At 32.2% G+C, this 14,153-nt stretch overlaps 1 protein-coding gene across 1 annotated transcript in view; it reads right to left on the reverse strand.

Moving 5' to 3' along the window:
- LOC148280344 (uncharacterized) overlaps positions 1 to 14,153 on the reverse strand; it is a gene marked incomplete at its 3' end in the record, with an annotated part of 58,799 nt that overhangs the window by 35,265 nt on the left and 9,381 nt on the right. The gene's annotated exons all lie outside the window — the stretch shown is intronic.

The raw sequence follows: 14,153 nt of genomic DNA on the forward strand, positions 1-14,153 counted from the left end.
GTATTAATAAAGATCGTAAAAATTCATTGCTTTCTCGAATTCGGTCAAGTAAAATCTTCTCACTACTTTATATTCGGTGGTTTATGAGATAAAAACGGCGTCATAATGTATTTTCAGTGTGAGTTTATGATCCGTAATGATTTTCAAACGTATTTACTTATATATTCAGTTTTCATTTAGTTTTTTTTAATGAATCGATTTGAATTTTTCTTTTTGCAAAACAAGATTGGAATCAACATTATTATATTAATAACATAAAACACTGTAACATAAATAATTTTAATTAATATCGGGAGATACATAAATCTGTATAGTTTGTTAGAGAAATAACCAGTTTTTAAGCATCAGAATGATTTTCAATTCATTTTAACAATCGACTTATCGACTCTAGCCACCTTCAAGAAACGCCTGAAATATAATTATATATCCCTAGAATCCGGAACTCCTTAAGTTTTTAATGCTTTTTTTTTTAATAAGTGTATTTTTCAAATTCCCTTTTCTTTCCTTGGTTCCTCCTTCTCTCTCCTTCCAAACTCATTATCTGATCCCACATGCTTAGCTAGTATAATACTTTTCTTTCTTTTTTTAACATTTTTCATTTTTGATATTTGTTTTTTTTTTTTATATTTATATACTAGGTAAGCCCTATAAATAATATTCAGTTTTTATTTCATTTTTGGTATTTTAATTCAAATATTTATTTTTATATTTATTGAAAAAAATCTTGACAAAATAAGTATAAAATTTCAAAATGGTTGGTACATACATAATGAATAAAAATGTTTCCACCTCTCTTATAGAGTGAAAACTAGAATTAGAATTACTGAAATTTCAGGTATGTCTAAATGTTTATAGACTGTTTTTTTGTCTTCCATCTCTGGCAGATCAAATTCGTACTGAGAAATATTCCTATAGACGCAACTAAAGCTCTTGTAAATGCTTATGTCGTATTGCGTCTAGATTACTGTAATGGAATATACGCAAATCTTCCAAAATACCAAACTGATAAACTTTAATCTGTTTTCAATACAGCAGCGAGGCTTATTACGGGAGTAAAAAAATATTTTCACATCTCACAACATCTTCGAGATTTGCACTGGTTAAAAATCCCAGAGATAATAAAATACAAGCTTTGCTGGACAGTGTTCAAATCCCTATATGAAATGGCTCGAAGATACCAATAGGACCTTTGTATTAGGAAAAATACATGTCAAAGAAAATCTATTCTTAGGTCAGCATTTGATTCAGGAAGAAAAAAACTTGTCAAAATCAGGCGCTCCCCAAACACTAAATTTGGAGATCGTGCTTTTGCCGTTGTCGGCCCCTCTGCCCGGAATCAATTACCTTCAAACTTACGAATCGTCGACACTCCCAGTCAGTTCAGCTCCCAACTTAAATATCACTTCTCTAGTTTATCATACCCTCAATTTTAAATCGGAAAATAAAATATGTCACAGTTGGAATGTAAGTTTAAATAAACAATTGTAAGGCGCCCTTGAAGTGATTTTTTACAAAAATTACTCTAGATAAATCAGCCAGTTATTATTATGGCTGGATTTTACTCCCAAGGGACTATTGAAGAAACAACATGTAATTCAAACCATTTCTAGGACTTTGGCTGGTTTAAACTAAGAATGTAGGACAAATTTACTGTCGATGATGCCTGTGGGGAGAATAATTGGTGTGTCTGCCCACCAATAGAGGTGGATCTGAACAATCTATTGTGCTTTTTTGAACATGGTTTTGTAATAACTTTAGTTTATAATTTATGGAAGTACTGCTGTAGTGTACATTTAAATAAAAAAAACAGAGTCAACCTGGTTTAAGTTCAGACAAACATTTAGCACACTTAAAAAAATGTGTAAATACACATATTATTTTAAAACAAAAGGTGTTTTGACTGGGATTATTTTTTCTTTCGTAACCCTCAAGTATTCTGCAAACATAACAGAAACATCATTAGCGTAGCAAATGTGAGTCCTTAAATTACCTTAGAACTTAAAAGTATACAACCCTCACGTTAAACCTACGTGTCCCATACTTTACAACGTACAAGTGTACAATAGGGAGGATCGCGATTGCATGAAAATTTAAAGAATGTAGGTATCAACCAAAGTTCCAGGATTTTTAGTTTAATAAAAAAGACTCACGTTGAGGATCACAATATTGTAAAAAGACCGTTGAAGTTGAAGTAGTTTTGTCGTCGTTTCCTTGTAACGGATGTTTTTTTTAGAGGCGAAGAACTTTAAATTGGCAACACTGTTTTCTGTGACAGCTGATTTGACAGTTTTTGGTTGTTTTGAGGTTAGTATGGTTTGGAAATTCATCATAAATAGACGCACGCTGGAGCAACGTTTGCGCATCGTTCAAATTTATTTTGAAAAACATGATTCGATTCGGGAAACTTATCTGGCATAGCGTGAAGTTTTTGGTGCTCATAATCGTCCATCAAAGCGATTAATTCGAGAAACTATGGATTGTTTTCGCAACACGTTTAGCCCTAACGATAATATACATCCCGTAAGATGTCATACGGTGCGCACATAACAAGCGATTGACGATGTGCAGCGTAGTGTTGATGATGATTCAAATGTGTCGATTCGTCATCGTGCTCAACATTTGCATTTGTGTCATCCACTTTCATGAAATTTTTGCGTAAAGATCTTGATTTACGTGCTTACAAGATTCAACTTGAACAGGAATTGAAGCCACACGATCATCTTTTAGGCCGCGCATTTGGTGAATGGGCCAAAGAAAACCTTGCTATTGATCCATAAATTCAATTGAAAATTTTGTCAATAAACTAAATTGCCACATTTCAAGCAATGATAATCCACAATCCATCGTTGAAACACCATAACATCTAAAAAAAAGTCACCGTTTGGTGCGCTTTATGGGCCGGTAGAATCATTGATCCATATGTCTTCAAAAATGAGGATGGTCAGAACGTTAGAGTCAACGGTGAGCGGTACAGAGACATGATTACTAAAATCTTCGTACCTCAATTTGAAGACATTTATGTTGCACACACGTGGTTATAGCAAGACAGCGCCACATTCCACACAGTACGCGATACAATTGACTTACTTAAAGAAGAATTTGACCAACAATTAATTTCACAAAATGGACCTGTTAACTGGCCACCTCGTTGGTGCAATTTGACGTCGTTAAATTATTTTCTCTGGAGATATGTAAAATTTTATGTCTGCGCCGATAAACTGGAAACAAGTGAGCACTTGGGAGCCAACATTCGATGCGTTATTGCCGAAATACAACGTGATTTACTTCGAAGAGTGTGTGAAAATTACGCTATGTATGCGCCAGCCGCGACAGCCACTAGCCCAAAATCATATTTAAGCATTGATGTCGTAAAAGTATCTTTCAAACAAAGCTAATATAATGGATGTTGAAAGTATTTTTCTTGGTTTTATTTCAAATTAAAGTTCTCCGCCTCTAAAAAAAGCAATCTATATTTTCGAAATAGGGGGGTATTTTACTACTCTGTTATTCTTATCACAATTTTTGCTCTGCACCATGATCAACCTGGTGTAGTGTATTATGAGCTCCTCAAACCCAACGAAACATCACAGGAGATTGCCGTCGACTACAGTTGATGCGTTCGAGCAATGAAGGAAAAACGGCCGCAATACAAGGAGAAACACGACAAAGTAAATTTGCAGCATGACAACGCTCGGCCATATGTTGCAAGGACAGTCAAAAGATGCATGAAAAGGCTCGAATGGGAAGTTCTACTGCACCCGCCGTATTCACCGGACATTGCTAATTCCGATTTCCACTTGTTACCATCGAAGACTTATAGCCTGGTTGAGTAGCACTTCCTACTGAGTCGTTATTTCGAGATGGTATTCGTATGCTACAAGAAAGGTAGGAAAAAGTAGACGCTAGCGATGGACAGTACTTTCAATGGCACGTTCCGTACCAATTTTTTAAAATAAAACATTAATTTTCACGAAAAAACGGCGAGATCTAATTCAAGTTTTTGGTGCAACCGGCCTATATTTTATTTTATTTTTATTTTATTTCATTGAATTATTTATTTTATCATTTTTTTTCCGCACCTGGTGGTGCATAAGGCACTTCATTTGTAAATCAAACACAGAGTAATCCGTTACATGAAGGTAGAGTGATCAGTCCTACGCTTCAGGCACCCGGAACAATGAAATATTGCGTTTGAAAAATCAATATTTCACGCCAAACCTGCCAGGAATTGAACCCACGACGTAAATAATGGAAGGCGAGCACGTCAACTAGTACACAATAAAGCAGACTTATATCTACTCGATTTGTTAACACAAGATTTTTACACGAGAGCAACCTTCGAGTCGAAAACACTTGTCCAGGGTACTGGTTCTATTTCAAAACATAACTGTATTCTTCTGGACACAGAAAAATATTTACTTACATCGTTATTAAAAAAAACAGAAATGATGATTATCATTAAAATGTTCATAAATCCAAACAAAACTTCATTTTTTTTTTTAAATATATTTTTACCGCATTTTGAAATTAAAAACAAATAACGATCCACCCTACTGCACAGCTTTTACTGAATGTGAGCTTTAAAAAACTGCAATTAAAAAAAGTCGTCCACAGTTGAGTTTAACACATTGCGAAAAAACTGCGAATTCAAAAAGTCTATTCATTTTAATTGAATTTTTTATGAAAAGATGAATGGTGGCCAAATGAATTTTCTCAAAAAGGCGAGATAAAAGTTTGATGATCCATAAATGTCAAGATGGTGTAGAATTTAACATCAAGACATGAATGAAAGACAGGTTAATGATATATATTAAAATATATATCATTAACCTGTCTTTAGTGATGCGTTTTAACGCATCATTAAATTATATTTAATTAACTAGCGAACCTAGCAGACGTTGTCCTGACCGAACGTTGGCTCGCCTGCTATTGGCTGGTTCCGTAAACGTTTTTTCGATATTCGAATTTTCCACCTACCGGGTCCAATTGTGAATCTAAACCACCCAGGGATCCACTTAAGCACCTAAAAAAATTTGGGAAATTCTCAAATTGCAGAAAACCCCCAGAGCACTAAAAAAATCTTACAGTACTTTGATAATCATTAAACAAATACATAATAAGATTCTTCTTTGTAATCTAAAAAAACTAATGTATTCATTGTGTATATCATTTAAATAAAAATACAAAATAATATTGAAATTCGAGGATACCCTGATAATCCCCAGAAAACAAATAGTTATCTGTCGAAAATCATCAATAATATAGCTACGATAATAAGCTGGGAACCGGGCCAAGAAATTGCATCCATAGAACGCTCGAGGAGGCTTCCAACACAAAATACTCCAAGCTCCATTGTTTTAACAATGCGTACCAAAGAAGGTAAAGACTCTTTCCTGCGAAAAATCAAAACATACAATAGGGAGTGCATAAAAAATAAAATACAGTGTATAAATTCAACCCTTATCGGCTTAAAGGACATAAAACATACAAACATTTTTATCACGGAACAATTGACAAGAAGGTGCAAGTTTCTGCTGGCGAAAACCAAACAGTTAGCTAAAACCAAAGGAATAAAGTATGTATGGACCAAAAACGGAAATATTTTTACTCGTAAAGCAGAAGGTGAAGGATGTTTTCGGGTTAAAAGCGAGACAGATCTACTTAAGCTATAAAAAAATAAAAAAATATATCATTGGTCAAAGTCCAAAACACTCCAACTGTTATATAGATTTGATTATTCACTCTTTTTACAAAAGTGCTATTATCTCAGTTTCACTTTCTATGGTTGGTTGTTTTCTACAAAACTACGTTTAATTATCCCAAGTGATTACGAAGGTACACTACCGACCTCCCACCTTAAAGTTTTGAGGTAAGTAAATCGGTTTGTACAGACGCCGACGGGTCTAGTTCTTAACGGTACACATATCTCTTCTTCAAAAGCGTTTGTTCCACCGAGCAGTTTTTGCTTTCATTACAATTGAATTAATTTTTAAATCATTCCGAGGTGGCCAGTTTCTTTCTTAAAAGCCCATTCAAACATGAGAGAGAAATAAGTAAATCTTTCAGTCGAATTGAATGCTGACATAACTGTCACTTTTAAAAAAGGATGTGGTAGATGCAGTGGTTAGATGTTACATTATTAGTATATAAGAAAGAGAATCTAGGCGTTAAAATGTTGCCACTGTAAAAAATAAATTTAGTAAATATATTTTCTCCAACTGTTTAACTTTCTTCCTGAGTGTGCATATCGATACGTTAAAAGAGCTGGCTTTGTAATGGATCGAAAGATAAATACAGACAAAAGTTAAGCATACAGCATAGGCGGCCTCCGTGGTGTAGTGGTCAAGACGCTTGACTCACGCGCGGAAGGTTCCGGGTTTGATTCCCGGTGAGAACACAAAAAAATAAAATGTGATCTTTCTCAAGCCTGGGTGTTCTGTGATGTAATTCACCACTGTAATTGGGCCTTCTGGCCTGTTGTGGTGCAAAAATAAATATAATACATCTATAAATATAAATAAATATACCGTCTTGGTAATTGTCAAAAATCATACAAAAGTCATGTTCGAAGAAGCATTTTTTGCTTGAGTTGAAATTTGTTTGAGATTATAATAGCTTTAAAGTGGTCACTTTTTATCACAGAAGCCTATTTAAAATAAACTCGTAAATGATAACTATTTTAAATATTTCTTTAGTAGGGAACGCGGACTAACTTTTCAGGGTCATTTATTGGTTAAATTTGACCATATGATTTCGAGATGACAAGTCGGCAGAACATACCTAGGTAGATAGAGATAGTAGAGAAGGTAAAAATACCGTTTTGGTATTATTATTATTATTTTTTTTTTTTTTATATGTTTTTTTATCACACACATATTATTGTCAAAGAAATATAATTACACTTTGGAAAAATACATCTTAAATTTAAGCTAAAACATGAATTGGAAAAAATGCCCTCAAAGACTTGAGCGTCTGAGCGTGGGCCATTGATTTTTTAATTATTAAAAAGTTAATAGCATATATATATGGTATGACATGAACACGAAAAAAAAGAAAAAAAAAGTAAAGAAAAACTAAAATTAACATGTGCTGATATTACGAAAATAAGATTTATTTGCAGAATGCATGTATTTTTAATTTTAATTAATTTTTTAAAGAATTTGTCCTATCTGTTCCTTCCATGCTGATCGAAGACCTCAAACCTATTTTTAAATGTACCAGTGATTTGATGTACCGATAAAGATAGCATATAATTAAACACACCTTCAAGAATAAAAAAAACAACAGTGCGTATTGTTTACATTATTTTTAATTATGAACAAGCAATCACAAAATGTATATATTTTGTTCGCTTAAGAAATTTCGTCTAGCGAGGGTTGTAAAAATTATAATAGCAGGAAAAAATTTTCATCTACTTTAAGCGTCTCTAGTGGAGTTAAGTGTTTATGTGGAGTACCATCGTAGCATGTCATACTTCCAGTAATACATGAGATTTGCATAAAGATGTCTGAGTTTAGTATTCATTAGCCTTATTTTTACCTGCGCAAGTTTAATGTGCGCAATTTAAACATCTATGTACCTTCAATTCTTTCATCTGTTGGTGTTTGTGAAGTTAAAGATCTGAAACCTTTATTTATGCGGGTGAGATTCATCTAATTGAATTATTTCACCTACATACTAGGCAACGCCTGAAAATATTATTTTTTCAATTTCTATACTTCTTTCATGGACCAGGTAATTTATCAACAATATTTTGAGTTTGTTCAAATTTTTGTAGACAAGGACTGGATTCAACTCCCTGGGAAGCTGTTTATATTAACATATTACAACAGAGATGAAGAACATTTAAGAGAAGGTAATATAGAAGTCTAGGCATCTACATTGTATAAAAAAACATAAAACACTTTCTTGTTTATACTACATTAAAAATTATCAATATCAAAAAGATTTAAGAAACATTTTTTGATTGCGACGTTTCTGGATTTTTTGTTAAGTTTTTCGTGTCTTAGCTCATCAGGCAGTTTATTATATTCGGAATGGCCAATATTTTCCAAGGACCTACTGCCAAACTTTGTTGAGCGAAACTTAGACACACGAAGATTCCCTGAATAACGCGTATTGTAATTATGAATATTATGACCAAATGTGTACTTTAAATTTTAGTGAGCAGAAAAGTTGATGATATTTAACTCTTAAAAGACTGTAGTAAATAATTACTTTGAGTGCGGTGCTGTAACATCGTGTTACCACTAGTAAAAGACGGAATATTCTATAGTTCATACATTTGAAAAAAATTAAAAACATGGAGACATACTTTTTGATAGTTCCTTTTCCACAATTTATTTGAATAAACATATAATTTAGCTCTGTTATAGCAAAATAAAATAAAAATCACAAAAACGCCGCTTATGCTACACGCGTGCTCCCCACATCATTGTCATCAACCGACTGCAGACTAAATCTGTTTTAGACGACAACCGCCGCAGAACAGCGTCCCTGTCTCTCTTGTTATGACTTCTATATTCGCGCTTTCTCTTGTATAAGGTATCTGTATATATGTGTTGTTGAATTAGGGACATTCATTCTTCGCGTAGCAAGGATAAATATTTTTAGTATTAACATTTAGCATAGTTTTACAAATTTTACTTTATAAATCGGGTGTGAAAATGTCCATTTGAAGATCACAAAAAATACGAATTCATAATTTTAAAAGATAAGAGAGGTATATCAAGTCTTGTGTCCTATGTCGACTAGTGTGACATCACAGCCACACAAGAGTTAAAATAGTATTGGTTATGTCATGCAGTGGCATTACCTAGAAAGGAAGTGTCTTTGTTTGTCGGTAGATATCCTTGACATGGGAATCCCGTTTAAGTCCAAGAATGTTTCTAAGAGCTCTGTTCTGAAGAACTTGTATTTCCGAGATCCGATTTTTGCTGGTAAAACCCCATATGCATGATAAATAAGATGGGTGGGAATGAATCATAGCGTAGTAGACGGCAAACAAAACGGAATGAGGAAGCAAGCCTCGAAGTCTATGCAATACGCCAGTTACGGGAGCTTTTTTTGATTTTACATGCTCAAATTGGTAGCTCCATAAAAGTTTGGAGTCAATATATAATTTATAAAGTAAATATTGATAACTTAGAGAGAGTCCAGAGAAAGTTCCTGCGATATGTAAATTATAAGTCGGTTCTACCTCTTTCTGAGGTATTATATAATTTATAATTGAAAAATTTGCACATATCCTCCCTTTTAACTAGACGCATAGTAGCCGATGTTGTCACACTACGTAATATTGTGAAAAATATTATAGATTGTCCATGCTTGGTAAATTAACTTTATTTAAGGATCCCTTTAAAGACTACCAGGCTTAGCTGTACCTTCCATACTAAATCATTCCAAACAAATTATTCTCAGTTTTTTTTTTTTTTTTTTTTTAATTGAAAAAGAAATATTTGCGTTCTTATGATTTACCCAAATATTTCATTTTGAGGGCCATTTTCAACGAGTTGTAAATAACTCACTATTAGAAAATGGAATCAAGTTGGGGTAGAGTGGGATTCGAACCACGGACCTTTGGTCCGTGAGTCCGAGATACTAGCCACGGGACCACAACCCGATCCTCATCCATCCCCATCGTTAGTTCGATTTCACCTAAATGCCAATGAATTTAACCATCTTTTTTATATATTTAATACTTCGTCTGCTTTAATTAAATCAAAAATTATGTTAAGTACAATGTAATAAGTGACAAGTCAAATCAATTTTTAAATGTGTCACTTCCTTGCAACTAAATTATTATAGTGATGAAATATTTTTTCTATATTTGTTTATATAAATATGTGTAAATTTAATCACACATTGTGACAAGTAAATTACGAACTTTTGAATTACTTATACTGTAATTTCTTAAACATATTTTTATCAACTTAATTTTTTAACGTCTGTGCCGTATAACTGCTACCTATTTTTGTTTATAAACTTTATTATGTATTATTTTTTATAAAAGCAAATATGTATTGTAAGCCCTATGGGCGTTTAACGTATATTTTTTTTTTAAAACTGCACAAAATTCGGTAGGTATTAATTAAATCGGTTTGAAAAATTACCACAACATTAGGCAAAAAAATACAGTAGGTATTATTCAAGCGTAGATAAACAAAATAAAAATGTAAGTTATTTAGATTTTATCACCCTAAAAAAATTGACTCAAAAAACTGATACTAGAAAACAAAACAAATCAATTTCTCCATGCTCGTTTCCGAGCCGGTGTGGTCTGACGATTGGAGAATTTGCGACATAATTATGTATATTAGACGCCACGCCACAACAAAGGTAGGCGTAGTATGGTATTATAGAATTTAGCTGGTGTATTTCTGGTAGGTACCCCTCCATAGGAACTCACGGATTTTTTTCATGTTCAGGCTCGGATGGGTTAAAAATGATACAATTTTATGTATTTGCACATCAATGAGGCTTTACGGGTTTACAAGTATCATTTAAAAACCCGCATTCCGAAAAATATTTTATTTATGATTAATATTTAAAGCATTACTTTGTAGTCAAACATTTTACTAAATGTTATTAAATATTTGTAAATAACCACTTACCGAATTTTCTATATCTACCGATTTCGAGACATACCCGTCTCTTCGTCAGGACACCAACTAAACCAACATGCAAAATCCACTATACGAGTACACCTTCATTTTTAGTTTTTATTTACACCTATTTTGTTTTTGTGTATTTGTATGTTTATATATAACTAATCAATTTTAATTATGACTTTAATAAAAATACAGTTGTTAAAATCTTACATACAAATAATAAAGGGTTAAAAGTAAATAATATGGAAATATTTCACATTAGAAAATCTTTAAAAAATATGTTCCGTTGATCAATAATCAAACAACCTTTCAATATAGCCCGTAAAACCATGTTTCATTGTAATGATCCCCTAAACCTATTAAACTTGAGTTGCTCCTTCCATCCCCTCTCCCTTTTCTCGACAATTTCTCAAACAACATTTTTACAATCTAATCAGTGCATTTTTGTCCTGACCAGTGCATGTGCTTATTAAAATGCATGTCATGTTGGTTTTACATTGTTGTGCAACAACCATGGTGAAAGTGTAAAGTGGGTTTTGCTTGTTAGTTCGATCGGTGTCCGACGAAGAGACGGGTGCGTCTCGAAAACGGTAGACACTGAAAATTCGGTTAGTGATTGTATACAAATATTAAAAAACATTTAGTTATATTTTATTTGCTTTTATGTTTGGCCCTTGTCCTTTGTAATTATTAGTTAGCATGACATTTTGTATTTAATAAATCAATAAGTACTTATGTAATGCTACAAATCAATTTCGAGTTAAACCACAAGCTTAAATTCGATAGGGTTAACAATTAAGGATGATAATTGAAGAAGGCTTTATTTCCCGCCAGAAGAGGGTAATATTAAACGAAAACAGGGGTTCCTAAACTTTTTGCTTCATAGGCCACAAATTATTCACAATGTTTGAGTATGTCCAAATGCTTTGGACATACTTACACATTGTTGAATTAACTACCTGGTAAAAGAAGACGTATAGAAATTGAAAAATTGTTTTCAGGCGTTGCTTTTGGTGATTGTGATCGTTGTTTAGGTGATTTGGTTCAGCCGAATGAATATCACCCACATAATTTTAACTTTTAATTTTAATTTTGAACATCGCCTTCTGGGGAACTGGTAACAAGACAGACATAACAAGAATACAAAGACAACAAAATAAAATTCTTAAACTAACATACAACCTACCCTACCTGACCTCTACGACTGAACTGTACAAAAAAACACACCAGTTTGACATTAACTACTTGACTAAAATTGAAACCTTAAAAATTGTGCACAAAATAACACTGGGAAACATACAAGACGACGACATAATATTAGTCAAAAATGCTGACATACATAAATATAACACCAGACAACAAAAACACTATCATATTGAAAAAGCAAAGACAAACACAGGACAGTCACAAATACTACATAATGGACTTAAACACTACAACGACCTACCTTACTACTTGAAAACTTTTAATGGAGACAAATTTAAAATCAATCTGAAAAAGCACATGATGACTGAACTAACTAGACTAGACGAGACATAAAATGACTAGACAATATTAAATTTCTAATGTAACCCTAACGGGTTTTTTAAAATTGTAAATAAATAAAAATAAAAAAAAACCCTTAGTTTATACTTTTTCATATGTTCATCTACTACCTGCAACTAATTAATTATTGTTGGTTTTGAATTTTTACTAAGAAATATAAATGTTCATGGAAGCAGAGAGAGAGGGGAGGAAAGTAGAGTTGGAGCTATACAATGTCTTCTCCCTTTTATGTACTTTGTATTTAATATTTATGTTTTTACTTTTTTAGAATTTAATTATTTTCCCCTCTCCTCCTGCATTCATAATAAATTAGTGTGAAATCTGTAATTGGTCTTACTTTTTTAATTGTTCTTTTGTACCTCGTATTTATATAAAGACTATGATTTCCCTTATAAATAAATAAATAATAAAGGTTTCAGCTCCTTTACTTAACTACAGTCAACAGATGGAAGAGTTGAGAAAATGTGGATGTTTAAACATGGGTAGAATGGTGAATGTTACACAGAGTGTAAAGTGGCCACTTAAACCGGGTTGCAGTCCCGTGGTAGTATTGTGGACTCACGGGCCAAAAGTCCGAGGTTCAAATCCCACTACCACAACTCGATTTTCATTTTTCCAACGCAAGTTATTTACGACTTTTAGGAAATGGTCTGAAAATTGAAATATTTTAGTAAATAATAAGAACTCAAGTAATTCTCTCTTAAAAAAATGTTTTCCTTCTCAGTTGCAATAAATTTAAATAAAAAATATTCTTTTTAATTGAATCGGTATTCACTTCGTAACACTTCATTATAAATTATTATGAAAATAAAACTTTGTTATTAGTGTTACACAATTTTATTATTTTACAAGAACACAACTATAGTTTCGGGAGAGCACTCCTCCCATCGACGGGTGATATAAAACTAATATAATAAACACAGAATATTGTTCATAATGTCATCGAATCTAAACAATTGTAAAACTAATATAATAAACACAGAATATTGTTCACAATGTCATCGAATCTAAACAATTGTAAAACTAATATAATAAACAATTGTAAAACTAATATAATAAACACAGAATATTGTCCACAATGTCATCGAATCTAAACAATTGTAAAACTAAAATAATAAACAATTGTAAAACTAAAATAATAAACAATTGTAAAACTAATATAATAAACAATTGTAAAACTAATATAATAAACACAGAATATTGTTCACAATGTCATCGAATCTAAACAACTGTGAACAATATTCTGTGTTTATTATATTAGTTTTATATCACCCGTCGATGGGAGGAGTGCTCTCCCGAAACTATAGTTGTGTTCTTGTAAAAGAATAAAATTGTGTAACACTGATAACAAAATTTTATTTTCATAATAATTTAAAAATTATTCATTTATTGGACGATTTTCAATAACTGTATCCAATATTGCGGCTTTTTGAGAAGAGTGGCGTGATTGCTCATATTGCAATAGGTTCATACATACTCGTATAGGGTCATTCTTTGACAAGAAATGTGCGTTTTTTAAAAATATTTCTGCATTAAATATTTTTTATTACTTAAGAAGAGCTATAATACTAGAATTATTCCTCAGAAACGTTTTTTTGTTTTCCCATTTCGTCAAATTCAAGAAAAAACTTTGATTAATCATTGAAAACAATGAATAATTTGAATCTGAAAATAAAATTTCAATGATTTCACAAGTTAAAATAACTTTATTACCCTTCTGAACAAAAACAATAACTGTAACTCAAAACAACACGAACTGAGATATTAATATTTTTTGGCCTTAGACCTGTGCAAATTAACCACCTTTCTCGGAAAAGGGGTGTAATATATTTAAAATTTTTGAAAAATGCCGGTGTTTTTATTACATTCTTGAAGGAAGAAGCATTGACTAACATTAAAAAAGTCACAAATTTATATAAAATAAATTTATAAATCCTAGGGATTTAAGAAGAGCAGCAAAAAATTCAATAGGTGACTCTTATTCATTAAGAAGTCATA

The sequence above is a fragment of the Micrasema longulum genome, unplaced genomic scaffold, assembly GCF_059751315.1.
Source record: "Micrasema longulum isolate JH-2025_06_02 unplaced genomic scaffold, ASM5975131v1 h1tg000591l, whole genome shotgun sequence".
Classification (NCBI taxonomy): Eukaryota; Metazoa; Arthropoda; class Insecta; order Trichoptera; family Brachycentridae; genus Micrasema; species Micrasema longulum.